This window comes from Eschrichtius robustus, chromosome 1 (genome assembly GCF_028021215.1).
Source record: "Eschrichtius robustus isolate mEscRob2 chromosome 1, mEscRob2.pri, whole genome shotgun sequence".
Classification (NCBI taxonomy): Eukaryota; Metazoa; Chordata; class Mammalia; order Artiodactyla; family Eschrichtiidae; genus Eschrichtius; species Eschrichtius robustus.
The window spans coordinates 143,519,686-143,532,799 of NC_090824.1; the positions used below are offsets into that span (position 1 = coordinate 143,519,686).

The 13,114-nt window shown below is 55.8% G+C and overlaps 5 non-coding genes across 5 annotated transcripts; all 5 read left to right on the forward strand.

The window, feature by feature from the left end:
- The first annotated feature begins 223 nt into the window (after window positions 1-223).
- LOC137750424 (small nucleolar RNA SNORD116) lies at window positions 224-316 on the forward strand. Its single transcript, XR_011070437.1, has one exon. It is a non-coding gene; the product is annotated as a small nucleolar RNA SNORD116 (small nucleolar RNA).
- A 2,634-nt stretch (window positions 317-2,950) lies between these two features.
- Window positions 2,951-3,043, forward strand: LOC137750891 (small nucleolar RNA SNORD116). The gene has a single exon (XR_011070634.1). It is a non-coding gene; the product is annotated as a small nucleolar RNA SNORD116 (small nucleolar RNA).
- A 2,634-nt stretch (window positions 3,044-5,677) lies between these two features.
- Window positions 5,678-5,770, forward strand: LOC137778645 (small nucleolar RNA SNORD116). The gene has a single exon (XR_011076956.1). It is a non-coding gene; the product is annotated as a small nucleolar RNA SNORD116 (small nucleolar RNA).
- A 2,633-nt stretch (window positions 5,771-8,403) lies between these two features.
- On the forward strand, window positions 8,404-8,496 carry LOC137778649 (small nucleolar RNA SNORD116). The gene has a single exon (XR_011076957.1). It is a non-coding gene; the product is annotated as a small nucleolar RNA SNORD116 (small nucleolar RNA).
- A 2,632-nt stretch (window positions 8,497-11,128) lies between these two features.
- Window positions 11,129-11,221, forward strand: LOC137777528 (small nucleolar RNA SNORD116). Its single transcript, XR_011076547.1, has one exon. It is a non-coding gene; the product is annotated as a small nucleolar RNA SNORD116 (small nucleolar RNA).
- The last annotated feature ends 1,893 nt before the right edge of the window (window positions 11,222-13,114 follow it).

The following is a 13,114-nucleotide window of genomic DNA, read 5'->3' on the forward strand; positions in this document are numbered from 1 at the left end:
TAACTCAGGATGGTAGGTATTCAACCACCCCAAGATGTGCCATTAGATATTAGGTTTTCCTGAGATGGGCCCAATGGCTGCAAGAGTGGCTTGATTGTTCGTCTTGTTGAATGGCCTGAGGGCTGTGGATTCTACAGGCTTTTGCGGTACCCCAGGCTCATGACTCCCCTGCAGAGCCCGGCGCCCTGCCCGGTTGTGTTCTGCAGCATCCCAGCATGTGCTTGGATTGATGATGACACCCTTGTATGCATTCCTTTGAAACTCTGAACAAAATGGGTGAGAACACTCTACCGTATCCTTATCGAAACTGAGGTTCAGCACGTTTCCTCTCTCGGGTGTAGGGGACTGTTAGGAGTGAAGGCCAGTGTTCCCTGCTGACATGCACGCAGACAACCCCAAGGACTCCAGTATTGGAGGGGCTCCTGACTGAGGGTCGACTGTGTCTGCCCATAAGCTGGGTCATCTATGAATCCGCGGTCCCTGCTAAAAGGCCATGAGGGAATGCAAGGGGGCAGGCTCTCCTGCTAGTCTTCAGAGTCGGAGTGTGTGCTGGTGTGGGCCCAGTGAGCTTTCAGCTTGGAGAAGTGTGTTTGACCAGGATCATGCTTTGCGCCTGCCGCTTGGGTGGTTGATTTTGGGAGCCAAAATGAGCAAGGTTCCCTGGTTGGAGCCTGGAGCCACAGGCCAGGCCTGTTGCCCTCTCTGTTGTCGTGTTTGGTGCGGTGAGGTTCTTGAGCGCCCGGTGGGGCTGGAGCTGTGGGCGGGGGTGGGATGGAGTTTGGTGATGGCGGAAGGGGGCTGATGGATTAGGCCTCGCTGCTGCCCCTGAAGCTGCCAGCACACTGTTGGCGCTAAGTGGATCATCGTGGAGTGGGGTGAGGATCGAGTGCTGCATTTAAGCCTGCGTAGTGGCTGCTGCCCTGGAGAGAAAGGTCAGGTATCATGAGGACAGGTCCTGTGTGATGTCGTGGGATGGGCTGTCATCATTGGGTTGCAGGCGCTGGCCTCAGCTTCCCAAGGATGTGTCTTGTACGTGATGGCCTGGCATCAGCTGCCTATGGTGGGGATGGCTTTGGCAGTTCATGAGGATGCAGTGAGGTAGGTTACCTGTGAAGAGTTGCAATCCCGTTTCCAGAGGAGTGACTCCCCACGGGTTTCTTGCGGGACATAGAGAAGATGGACATGCTGAGGCATCTGTGCCGGCCTTCTTGGGGGTAGGTGAGTTATGCAAACAAGCCCTTTGGTCGCTCTTTTCCCTCTTTTGGGAATGTGCAAAGCGATAGTGTTACTGCCGGAGGGCATGACGCGGTCGGCCCGTGTGGCATGCAGGCCTTTCGAATAGCCAGAGCTTTATCCAGAGCAGTCCGATGGCGGGGCAGAGAAGGGGGCACTTTTGCCATCCCTGGTGCGCTGCCAAGGCCAGCCACTCTTCCCTTTCAGCTTCCAAGTCCCCTCACATGGCAGAGGTCTTCCGTGGCAAGTCTGTCTGTGGTCCTCGGGGACCATGCCTTTGATCACTCTGAGTTCCTCAGTGGTGTCACTGTGGCAGTGGAGAATTTCTAGAATGCATCAGGTGGGATCAGAATCTTCAAAGCAGACAGGCTTGCCGTCTGTCTTCCCTGGTGTTCAGTGTTCCCGTGTTCGGAAGATGTCTGTGGCTTCCAGTAGGGACGCGTCGCCCTGCTGGCTGGAGTAGGGCACGTTGGACGAGGCTGTTGAGCGTTTGAGCGGTTCCTTAGGGGTCAGGGCCGCGAACCTTGCAGGATGGGAGCTGCCTGAGACATGGCCGCGAAGGTGGCCTAGTTTCCGCTGCGGGGTTCCAACATGGGTCATGGCTGCTGAAGCCCACTGCCTTCTGTGGTGGGCATTCCCACGGGTCTAAGGAAAGTGATTAGGCCTAGTTGGCAAGAAGTTGCACTTTGTTCGATGTTCTTTAGCCCCTTGAGTGGTTTCAGGCTGCATCTTGCCAGTAGAATGCTGTAGGTCGGTGTCGGGTCACCCATGGGAGTTCCCTTGCTTCCGAAAGTGCTGGGAGTGACCCCAAGTGCACATCAGATGTGCTGGTAGCTGGCAGGTTCTCGAGTTGCACGTAGATGTCACACCCACGGCCGGGAGGCAGGTCTCGTCCAGTCTTTTTGCTCTGGTCAGAAGGCCTGGCTGTGGGAGAGCGCGAGTCCGTGGAGTATTTCAACAGCCCCTGGGGGTTAAAGTTTGCATGCGGCCTCTGGAAGCTCACAGGGGGCTTTCTCCTTTCAGTTGGGGGTCTAGACAGGGTGTTGTGTATAAACTATGGCGTTTACTGTTGGACGCCTCTTCACAGGGCTACAGGGACACACAGAGCCCAAGACGCGTAGTCAGCGGCACACAGAGAAACCCACAAGAGCGTCTGCGTACGCAGTCACAGTCACACGCATGAACACAGAAATACAGCCTCTCAAACACCGGCCAATGTATGTGCCTAACTTCCTGCAGTCGTACTATCAGACATGCAGTCAATTCTCGGTAAGGGATAGAGGTCCTTGGGAAGCAGTTTCAGAGCTCAAGCCCAGGAAAATGTTTGCATGGATCATGTCCTCTGAGGTCACCAGTCCACTTCCCAGGTGCAGTTGCTGGGCAAGCCTCGCCGTCGGCAAAAACAAGAAGATCTTCGTGTGCTCTGATGACTGGAGGTGCTAAGAAGAACTGGAAAAAGTGAGGCGGGGCCATGTTCCCGAGCATCGTCGCGGATAACTCAGGATGGTAGGTATTCAACCACCCCAAGATGTGCCATTAGATATTAGGTTTTCCTGAGATGGGCCCAATGGCTGCAAGAGTGGCTTGATTGTTCGTCTTGTTGAGTGGCCTGAGGGCTGTGGATTCTCCAGACTTTTGGGGTACCCCAGGCTCATGACTCCCCTGCAGAGCCCGGCGCCCTGCCCGGTTGTGTTCTGCAGCATCCCAGGATGTGCTTGGATCGATGATGACACCCTTGTATGCATTCCTTTGAAACTCTGAACAAAATGGGTGAGGAAACTCTACCGTATCCTTATCGAAACTGAGGTTCAGCACGTTTCCTCTCTCGGGTGTAGGGGACTGTTAGGAGTGAAGGCCAGTGTCCCTTGCCGACATGCACGCAAACACCACCAAGGACTCCAGTATTGGAGGGGCTCCTGACTGAGGGTCGACCGTGTCTGCCCATAAGCTGGGTCATCTATGAATCCGCGGTTCCTGCTAAAAGGCCGTGAGGGAATGCAAGGGGGCAGGCTCTCCTGCTAGTCTTCAGAGTCGGAGTGTTTGCTGGTGTGGGCCCAGTGAGCTTTCAGCTTGGAGAAGTGTGTTTGACCAGGATCATGCTTTGCGCCTGCTGCTTGGGTTGTTGATTTTGGGAGCCAAAATGAGCAAGGTTCCCTGGTTGGAGCCTGGAGCCACAGGCCAGGCCTGTGGCCCTCTCTGTTGTCGTGTTTGGTGCGGTGAGGTTCTTGAGTGTCCGGTGGGGCTGGAGCTGTGGGCGGGGGTGGGATGGAGTTTGGTGATTGTGGAAGGGGGCTGATGCATTAGGCCTCGCTGCTGCCCCTGAAGCTGCCAGCACACTGTTGGCGCTAAGTGGATCATCGTGGAGTGGGGTGAGGATCGAGTGCTGCATTTAAGCCTGCGTAGTGGCTGCTGCCCTGGAGAGAAAGGTCAGGTATCATGAGGACAGGTCCTGTGTGATGTCGTGGGATGGGCTGTCATCATTGGGTTGCAGGCGCTGGCCTCAGCTTCCCAAGGATGTGTCATGTACGTGATGGCCTGGCATCAGCTGCCTATGGTGGGGATGGCTTTGGCAGTTCATGAGGATGCAGTGAGGTAGGTTACCTGTGAAGAGTTGCAATCCCGTTTCCAGAGGAGTGACTCCCCACGGGTGTCTTGCGGGACATAGAGAAGATGGACATGCTGAGGCATCTGTGCGGGCCTTCTTGGGGGTAGTTCAGTTATGCAAACAAGCCCTTTGGTCGCTCTTTTCCCTCTTTTGGGAATGTGCAAAGCGATAGTGTTTCTGCCGGAGGGCATGACGCGGCCGGCCCGTGTGGCATGCAGGCCTTTCGAATAGCCAGAGCTTTATCCAGAGCAGTCCGATGGCGGGGCAGAGAAGGGGGCACTGTTGCCATCCCTGGTGCGCTGCCAAGGCCAGCCACTCTTCCCTTTCAGGCTTCCAAGTCCCCTCACATGGCAGAGGTCTTCCGTGGCAAGTCTGTCTGTGGTCCTCGGGGACCATGCCTTTGATCACTCTGAGTTCCTCAGTGGTGTCACTGTGGCAGTGGAGAATTTCCAGGATGCATCAGGTGGGATCACAATCTTCAAAGCAGACAGGCTTGCCGTCTGTCTTCCCTGGTGTTCAGTGTTCCCGTGTTCGGAAGATGTCTGTGGCTTCCAGTAGGGACGCGTCGCCCTGCTGGCTAGAGTAGGGCACGTTGGACGAGGCTGTTGAGCGTTTGAGCGGTTCCTTAGGGGTCAGGGCCGCGAACCTTGCAGGATGGGAGCTGCCTGGACATGGCCGGGAAGGTGGCCTAGTTTCCGCTTCCGGGTTCCAACATGGGTCATGGCTGCTGAAGCCCACTGCCTCCTGTGGTGGGCATTCCCACGGGTCAAAGGAAAGTGATTAGGCCTAGTTGGCAAGAAGTTGCACTTTGTTCGATGTTCTTTAGCCCCTTGAGTGGTTTCAGGCTGCATCTTGCCAGTAGAATGCTATAGGTCGGTGTCGGGTCACCCATGGGAGTTCCCTTGCTTCCGAAAGTGCTGGGAGTGACCCCAAGTGCACATCAGATGTGCTGGTAGCTGGCAGGTTCTCGAGTTGCACGTAGATGTCACACCCACGGCCGGGAGGCAGGTCTCGTCCAGTCTTTGTGCTCTGGTCAGAAGGCCTGGCTGTGGGAGAGCGGGAGTCTGTGGAGTATTTCAACAGCCCCTGGGGGTTAAAGTTTGCATGCGGCCTCTGGAAGCTCACAGGGGGCTTTCTCCTTTCAGTTGGGGGTCTAGACAGGGTGTTGTGTATAAACTATGGCGTTTACTGTTGGACGCCTCTTCACAGGGCTACAGGGACACACAGAGCCCAAGACGCGTAGTCAGCGGCACACAGAGAAACCCACAAGAGCGTCTGCGTACGCAGTCACAGTCACACGCATGAACACAGAAATACAGCCTCTCACACACCGGCCAATGTATGTGCCTAACTTCCTGCAGTCGTACTATCAGACATGCAGTCAATTCTCGGTAAGGGATAGAGGTCCTTGGGAAGCAGTTTCAGAGCTCAAGCCCAGGAAAATGTTTGCATGGATCATGTCCTCTGAGGTCACCAGTCCACTTCCCAGGTGCAGTTGCTGGGCAAGCCTCGCCGTCGGCAAAAATAAGAAGATCTTCGTGTGCTCTGATGACTGGAGGTGCTAAGAAGAACTGGAAAAAGTGAGGCGGGGCCATGTTCCCGAGCATGGTCGCGGATAACTCAGGATGGTAGGTATTCAACCACCCCAAGATGTGCCATTAGATATTAGGTTTTCCTGAGATGGGCCCAATGGCTGCAAGAGTGGCTTGATTGTTCGTCTTGTTGAATGGCCTGAGGGCTGTGGATTCTCCAGGCTTTTGCGGTACCCCAGGCTCATGACTCCCCTGCAGAGCCCGGCGCCCTGCCCGGTTGTGTTCTGCAGCATCCCAGCATGTGCTTGGATCGATGATGACACCCTTGTATGCATTCCTTTGAAACTCTGAACAAAATGGGTGAGAACACTCTACCGTATCCTTATCGAAACTGAGGTTCAGCACGTTTCCTCTCTCGGGTGTAGGGGACTGTTAGGAGTGAAGGCCAGTGTTCCCTGCTGACATGCACGCAGACAACCCCAAGGACTCCAGTATTGGAGGGGCTCCTGACTGAGGGTCGACCGTGTCTGCCCATAAGCTGGGTCATCTATGAATCCGCGGTCCCTGCTAAAAGGCCATGAGGGAATGCAAGGGGGCAGGCTCTCCTGCTAGTCTTCAGAGTCGGAGTGTGTGCTGGTGTGGGCCCAGTGAGCTTTCAGCTTGGAGAAGTGTGTTTGACGAGGATCATGCTTTGCGCCTGCCGCTTGGGTGGTTGATTTTGGGAGCCAAAATGAGCAAGGTTCCCTGGTTGGAGCCTGGAGCCACAGGCCAGGCCTGTTGCCCTCTCTGTTGTCGTGTTTGGTGCGGTGAGTTTCTTGAGCGCCCGGTGGGGCTGGAGCTGTGGGCGGGGGTGGGATGGAGTTTGGTGATGGCGGAAGGGGGCTGATGGATTAGGCCTCGCTGCTGCCCCTGAAGCTGCCAGCACACTGTTGGCGCTAAGTGGATCATCGTGGAGTGGGGTGAGGATCGAGTGCTGCATTTAAGCCTGCGTAGTGGCTGCTGCCCTGGAGAGAAAGGTCAGGTATCATGAGGACAGGTCCTGTGTGATGTCGTGGGATGGGCTGTCATCATTGGGTTGCAGGCGCTGGCCTCAGCTTCCCAAGGATGTGTCTTGTACGTGATGGCCTGGCATCAGCTGCCTATGGTGGGGATGGCTTTGGCAGTTCATGAGGATGCAGTGAGGTAGGTTACCTGTGAAGAGTTGCAATCCCGTTTCCAGAGGAGTGACTCCCCACGGGTTTCTTGCGGGACATAGAGAAGATGGACATGCTGAGGCATCTGTGCCGGCCTTCTTGGGGGTAGGTGAGTTATGCAAACAAGCCCTTTGGTCGCTCTTTTCCCTCTTTTGGGAATGTGCAAAGCGATAGTGTTACTGCCGGAGGGCATGACGCGGTCGGCCCGTGTGGCATGCAGGCCTTTCGAATAGCCAGAGCTTTATCCAGAGCAGTCCGATGGCGGGGCAGAGAAGGGGGCACTTTTGCCATCCCTGGTGCGCTGCCAAGGCCAGCCACTCTTCCCTTTCAGCTTCCAAGTCCCCTCACATGGCAGAGGTCTTCCGTGGCAAGTCTGTCTGTGGTCCTCGGGGACCATGCCTTTGATCACTCTGAGTTCCTCAGTGGTGTCACTGTGGCAGTGGAGAATTTCCAGAATGCATCAGGTGGGATCAGAATCTTCAAAGCAGACAGGCTTGCCGTCTGTCTTCCCTGGTGTTCAGTGTTCCCGTGTTCGGAAGATGTCTGTGGCTTCCAGTAGGGACGCGTCGCCCTGCTGGCTAGAGTAGGGCACGTTGGACGAGGCTGTTGAGCGTTTGAGCGGTTCCTTAGGGGTCAGGGCCGCGAACCTTGCAGGATGGGAGCTGCCTGGACATGGCCGGGAAGGTGGCCTAGTTTCCGCTGTGGGGTTCCAACATGGGTCATGGCTGCTGAAGCCCACTGCCTTCTGTGGTGGGCATTCCCACGGGTCTAAGGAAAGTGATTAGGCCTAGTTGGCAAGAAGTTGCACTTTGTTCGATGTTCTTTAGCCCCTTGAGTGGTTTCAGGCTGCATCTTGCCAGTAGAATGCTGTAGGTCGGTGTCGGGTCACCCATGGGAGTTCCCTTGCTTCCGAAAGTGCTGGGAGTGACCCCAAGTGCACATCAGATGTGCTGGTAGCTGGCAGGTTCTCGAGTTGCACGTAGATGTCACACCCACGGCCGGGATGCAGGTCTCGTCCAGTCTTTGTGCTCTGGTCAGAAGGCCTGGCTGTGGGAGAGCGGGAGTCCGTGGAGTATTTCAACAGCCCCTGGGGGTTAAAGTTTGCATGCGGCCTCTGGAAGCTCACAGGGGGCTTTCTCCTTTCAGTTGGGGGTCTAGACAGGGTGTTGTGTATAAACTATGGCGTTTACTGTTGGACGCCTCTTCACAGGGCTACAGGGACACACAGAGCCCAAGACGCGTAGTCAGCGGCACACAGAGAAACCCACAAGAGCGTCTGCGTACGCAGTCACAGTCACACGCATGAACACAGAAATACAGCCTCTCAAACACCGGCCAATGTATGTGCCTAACTTCCTGCAGTCGTACTATCAGACATGCAGTCAATTCTCGGTAAGGGATAGAGGTCCTTGGGAAGCAGTTTCAGAGCTCAAGCCCAGGAAAATGTTTGCATGGATCATGTCCTCTGAGGTCACCAGTCCACTTCCCAGGTGCAGTTGCTGGGCAAGCCTCGCCGTCGGCAAAAACAAGAAGATCTTCGTGTGCTCTGATGACTGGAGGTGCTAAGAAGAACTGGAAAAAGTGAGGCGGGGCCATGTTCCCGAGCATCGTCGCGGATAACTCAGGATGGTAGGTATTCAACCACCCCAAGATGTGCCATTAGATATTAGGTTTTCCTGAGATGGGCCCAATGGCTGCAAGAGTGGCTTGATTGTTCGTCTTGTTGAGTGGCCTGAGGGCTGTGGATTCTCCAGACTTTTGGGGTACCCCAGGCTCATGACTCCCCTGCAGAGCCCGGCGCCCTGCCCGGTTGTGGTCTACAGCATCCCAGCATGTGCTTGGATCGATGATGACACCCTTGTATGCATTCCTTTGAAACTCTGAACAAAATGGGTGAGAACACTCTACCGTATCCTTATCGAAACTGAGGTTCAGCACGTTTCCTCTCTCGGGTGTAGGGGACTGTTAGGAGTGAAGGCCAGTGTTCCCTGCTGAAATGCACGCAAACACCCCCAAGGACTCCAGTATTGGAGGGGCTCCTGACTGAGGGTCGACCGTGTCTGCCCATAAGCTGGGTCATCTATGAATCCGCGGTCCCTGCTAAAAGGCCGTGAGGGAATGCAAGGGGGCAGGCTCTCCTGCTAGTCTTCAGAGTCGGAGTGTGTGCTGGTGTGGGCCCAGTGAGCTTTCAGCTTGGAGAAGTGTGTTTGACCAGGATCATGCTTTGCGCCTGACGCTTGATGGTTGATTTTGGGAGCCAAAATGAGCAAGGTTCCCTGGTTGGAGCCTGGAGCCACAGGCCAGGCCTGTGGCCCTCTCTGTTGTCGTGTTTGGTGCGGTGAGGTTCTTGAGTGCCCGGTGGGGCTGGAGCTGTGGGCGGGGGTGGGATGGAGTTTGGTGATTGTGGAAGGGGGCTGATGGATTAGGCCTCGCTGCTGCCCCTGAAGCTGCCAGCACACTGTTGGCGCTAAGCGGATCATCGTGGAGTGGGGTGAGGATCGAGTGCTGCATTTAAGCCTGCATAGTGGCTGCTGCCCTGGAGAGAAAGGTCAGGTATCATGAGGACAGGTCCTGTGTGATGTCGTGGGATGGGCTGTCATCATTGGGTTGCAGGCGCTGGCCTCAGCTTCCCAAGGATGTGTCTTGTACGTGATGGCCTGGCATCAGCTGCCTATGGTGGGGATGGCTTTGGCAGTTCATGAGGATGCAGTGAGGTAGGTTACCTGTGAAGAGTTGCAATCCCGTTTCCAGATGAGTGACTCCCCACGGGTGTCTTGCGGGACATAGAGAAGATGGACATGCTGAGGCATCTGTGCGGGCCTTCTTGGGGGTAGTTCAGTTATGCAAACAAGCCCTTTGGTCGCTCTTTTCCCTCTTTTGGGAATGTGACAAGCGATAGTGTTTCTGCCGGAGGGCATGACGCGGCCGGCCCGTGTGGCATGCAGGCCTTTCGAATAGCCAGAGCTTTATCCAGAGCAGTCCGATGGCGGGGCAGAGAAGGGGGCACTTTTGCCATCCCTGGTGCGCTGCCAAGGCCAGCCACTCTTCCCTTTCAGCTTCCAAGTCCCCTCACATGGCAGAGGTCTTCCGTGGCAAGTCTGTCTGTGGTCCTCGGGGACCATGCCTTTGATCACTCTGAGTTCCTCAGTGGTGTCACTGTGGCAGTGGAGAATTTCCAGAATGCATCAGGTGGGATCAGAATCTTCAAAGCAGACAGGCTTGCCGTCTGTCTTCCCTGGTGTTCAGTGTTCCCGTGTTCGGAAGATGTCTGTGGCTTCCAGTAGGGACGCGTCGCCCTGCTGGCTAGAGTAGGGCACGTTGGACGAGGCTGTTGAGCGTTTGAGCGGTTCCTTAGGGGTCAGGGCCGCGAACCTTGCAGGATGGGAGCTGCCTGGACATGGCCGGGAAGGTGGCCTAGTTTCCGCTGTGGGGTTCCAACATGGGTCATGGCTGCTGAAGCCCACTGCCTTCTGTGGTGGGCATTCCCACGGGTCTAAGGAAAGTGATTAGGCCTAGTTGGCAAGAAGTTGCACTTTGTTCGATGTTCTTTAGCCCCTTGAGTGGTTTCAGGCTGCATCTTGCCAGTAGAATGCTGTAGGTCGGTGTCGGGTCACCCATGGGAGTTCCCTTGCTTCCGAAAGTGCTGGGAGTGACCCCAAGTGCACATCAGATGTGCTGGTAGCTGGCAGGTTCTCGAGTTGCACGTAGATGTCACACCCAGGGCCGGGAGGCAGGTCTCGTCCAGTCTTTGTGCTCTGGTCAGAAGGCCTGGCTGTGGGAGAGCGGGAGTCCGTGGAGTATTTCAACAGCCCCTGGGGGTTAAAGTTTGCATGCGGCCTCTGGAAGCTCACAGGGGGCTTTCTCCTTTCAGTTGGGGGTCTAGACAGGGTGTTGTGTATAAACTATGGCGTTTACTGTTGGACGCCTCTTCACAGGGCTACAGGGACACACAGAGCCCAAGACGCGTAGTCAGCGGCACACAGAGAAACCCACAAGAGCGTCTGCGTACGCAGTCACAGTCACACGCATGAACACAGAAATACAGCCTCTCAAACACCGGCCAATGTATGTGCCTAACTTCCTGCAGTCGTACTATCAGACATGCAGTCAATTCTCGGTAAGGGATAGAGGTCCTTGGGAAGCAGTTTCAGAGCTCAAGCCCAGGAAAATGTTTGCATGGATCATGTCCTCTGAGGTCACCAGTCCACTTCCCAGGTGCAGTTGCTGGGCAAGCCTCGCCGTCGGCAAAAACAAGAAGATCTTCGTGTGCTCTGATGACTGGAGGTGCTAAGAAGAACTGGAAAAAGTGAGGCGGGGCCATGTTCCCGAGCATGGTCGCGGATAACTCAGGATGGTAGGTATTCAACCACCCCAAGATGTGCCATTAGATATTAGGTTTTCCTGAGATGGGCCCAATGGCTGCAAGAGTGGCTTGATTGTTCGTCTTGTTGAGTGGCCTGAGGGCTGTGGATTCTCCAGACTTTTGGGGTACCCCAGGCTCATGACTCCCCTGAAGAGCCCGGCGCCCTGCCCGGTTGTGGTCTGCAGCATCCCAGCATGTGCTTGGATCGATGATGACACCCTTGTATGCATCCCTTTGAAACTCTGAACAAAATGGGTGAGAACACTCTACCGTATCCTTATCGAAACTGAGGTTCAGCACGTTTCCTCTCTCGGGTGTAGGGGACTGTTAGGAGTGAAGGCCAGTGTTCCCTGCTGAAATGCACGCAAACACCCCCAAGGACTCCAGTATTGGAGGGGCTCCTGACTGAGGGTCGACCGTGTCTGCCCATAAGCTGGGTCATCTATGAATCCGCGGTCCCTGCTAAAAGGCCGTGAGGGAATGCAAGGGGGCAGGCTCTCCTGCTAGTCTTCAGAGTCGGAGTGTGTGCTGGTGTGGGCCGAGTGAGCTTTCAGCTTGGAGAAGTGTGTTTGACCAGGATCATGCTTTGCGCCTGATGCTTGATGGTTGATTTTGGGAGCCAAAATGAGCAAGGTTCCCTGGTTGGAGCCTGGAGCCACAGGCCAGGCCTGTGGCCCTCTCTGTTGTCGTGTTTGGTGCGGTGAGGTTCTTGAGTGCCCGGTGGGGCTGGAGCTGTGGGCGGGGGTGGGATGGAGTTTGGTGATTGTGGAAGGGGGCTGATTGATTAGGCCTCGCTGCTGCCCCTGAAGCTGCCAGCACACTGTTGGCGCTAAGTGGATCATCGTGGAGTGGGGTGAGGATCGAGTGCTGCATTTAAGCCTGCGTAGTGGCTGCTGCCCTGGAGAGAAAGGTCAGGTATCATGAGGACAGGTCCTGTGTGATGTCGTGGGATGGGCTGTCATCATTGGGTTGCAGGCGCTGGCCTCAGCTTCCCAAGGATGTGTCTTGTACGTGATGGCCTGGCATCAGCTGCCTATGGTGGGGATGGCTTTGGCAGTTCATGAGGATGCAGTGAGGTAGGTTACCTGTGAAGAGTTGCAATCCCGTTTCCAGAGGAGTGACTCCCCACGGGTGTCTTGCGGGACATAGAGAAGATGGACATGCTGAGACATCTGTGCGGGCCTTCTTGGGGGTAGTTCAGTTATGCAAACAAGCCCTTTGGTCGCTCTTTTCCCTCTTTTGGGAATGTGCCAAGCGATAGTGTTTCTGCCGGAGGGCATGACGCGGCCGGCCCGTGTGGCATGCAGGCCTTTCGAATAGCCAGAGCTTTATCCAGAGCAGTCCGATCGCGGGGCAGAGAAGGGGGCACTGTTGCCATCCCTGGTGCGATGCCAAGGCCAGCCACTCTTCCCTTTCAGGCTTCCAAGTCCCCTCACATGGCAGAGGTCTTCCGTGGCAAGTCTGTCTGTGGACCTCGGGGACCATGCCTTTGATCACTCTGAGTTCCTCAGTGGTGTCACTGTGGCAGTGGAGAATTTCCAGGATGCATCAGGTGGGATCACAATCTTCAAAGCAGACAGGCTTGCCGTCTGTCTTCCCTGGTGTTCAGTGTTCCCGTGTTCGGAAGATGTCTGTGGCTTCCAGTAGGGACGCGTCGCCCTGCTGGCTAGAGTAGGGCACGTTGGACGAGGCTGTTGAGCGTTTGAGCGGTTCCTTAGGGGTCAGGGCCGCGAAACTTGCAGGATGGGAGCTGCCTGGACATGGCCGGGAAGGTGGCCTAGTTTCCGCTGCGGGGTTCCAACATGGGTCATGGCTGCTGAAGCCCACTGCCTCCTGTGGTGGGCATTCCCACGGGTCAAAGGAAAGTGATTAGGCCTAGTTGGCAAGAAGTTGCACTTTGTTCGATGTTCTTTAGCCCCTTGAGTGGTTTCAGGCTGCATCTTGCCAGTAGAATGCTATAGGTCGGTGTCGGGTCACCCATGGGAGTTCCCTTGCTTCCGAAAGTGCTGGGGGTGACCCCAAGTGCACATCAGATGTGCTGGTAGCTGGCAGGTTCTCGAGTTGCACGTAGATGTCACACCCAGGGCCGGGAGGCAGGTCTCGTCCAGTCTTTGTGCTCTGGTCAGAAGGCGTGGCTGTGGGAGAGCGGGAGTCCGTGGAGTATTTCAACAGCCCCTGGGGGTTAAAG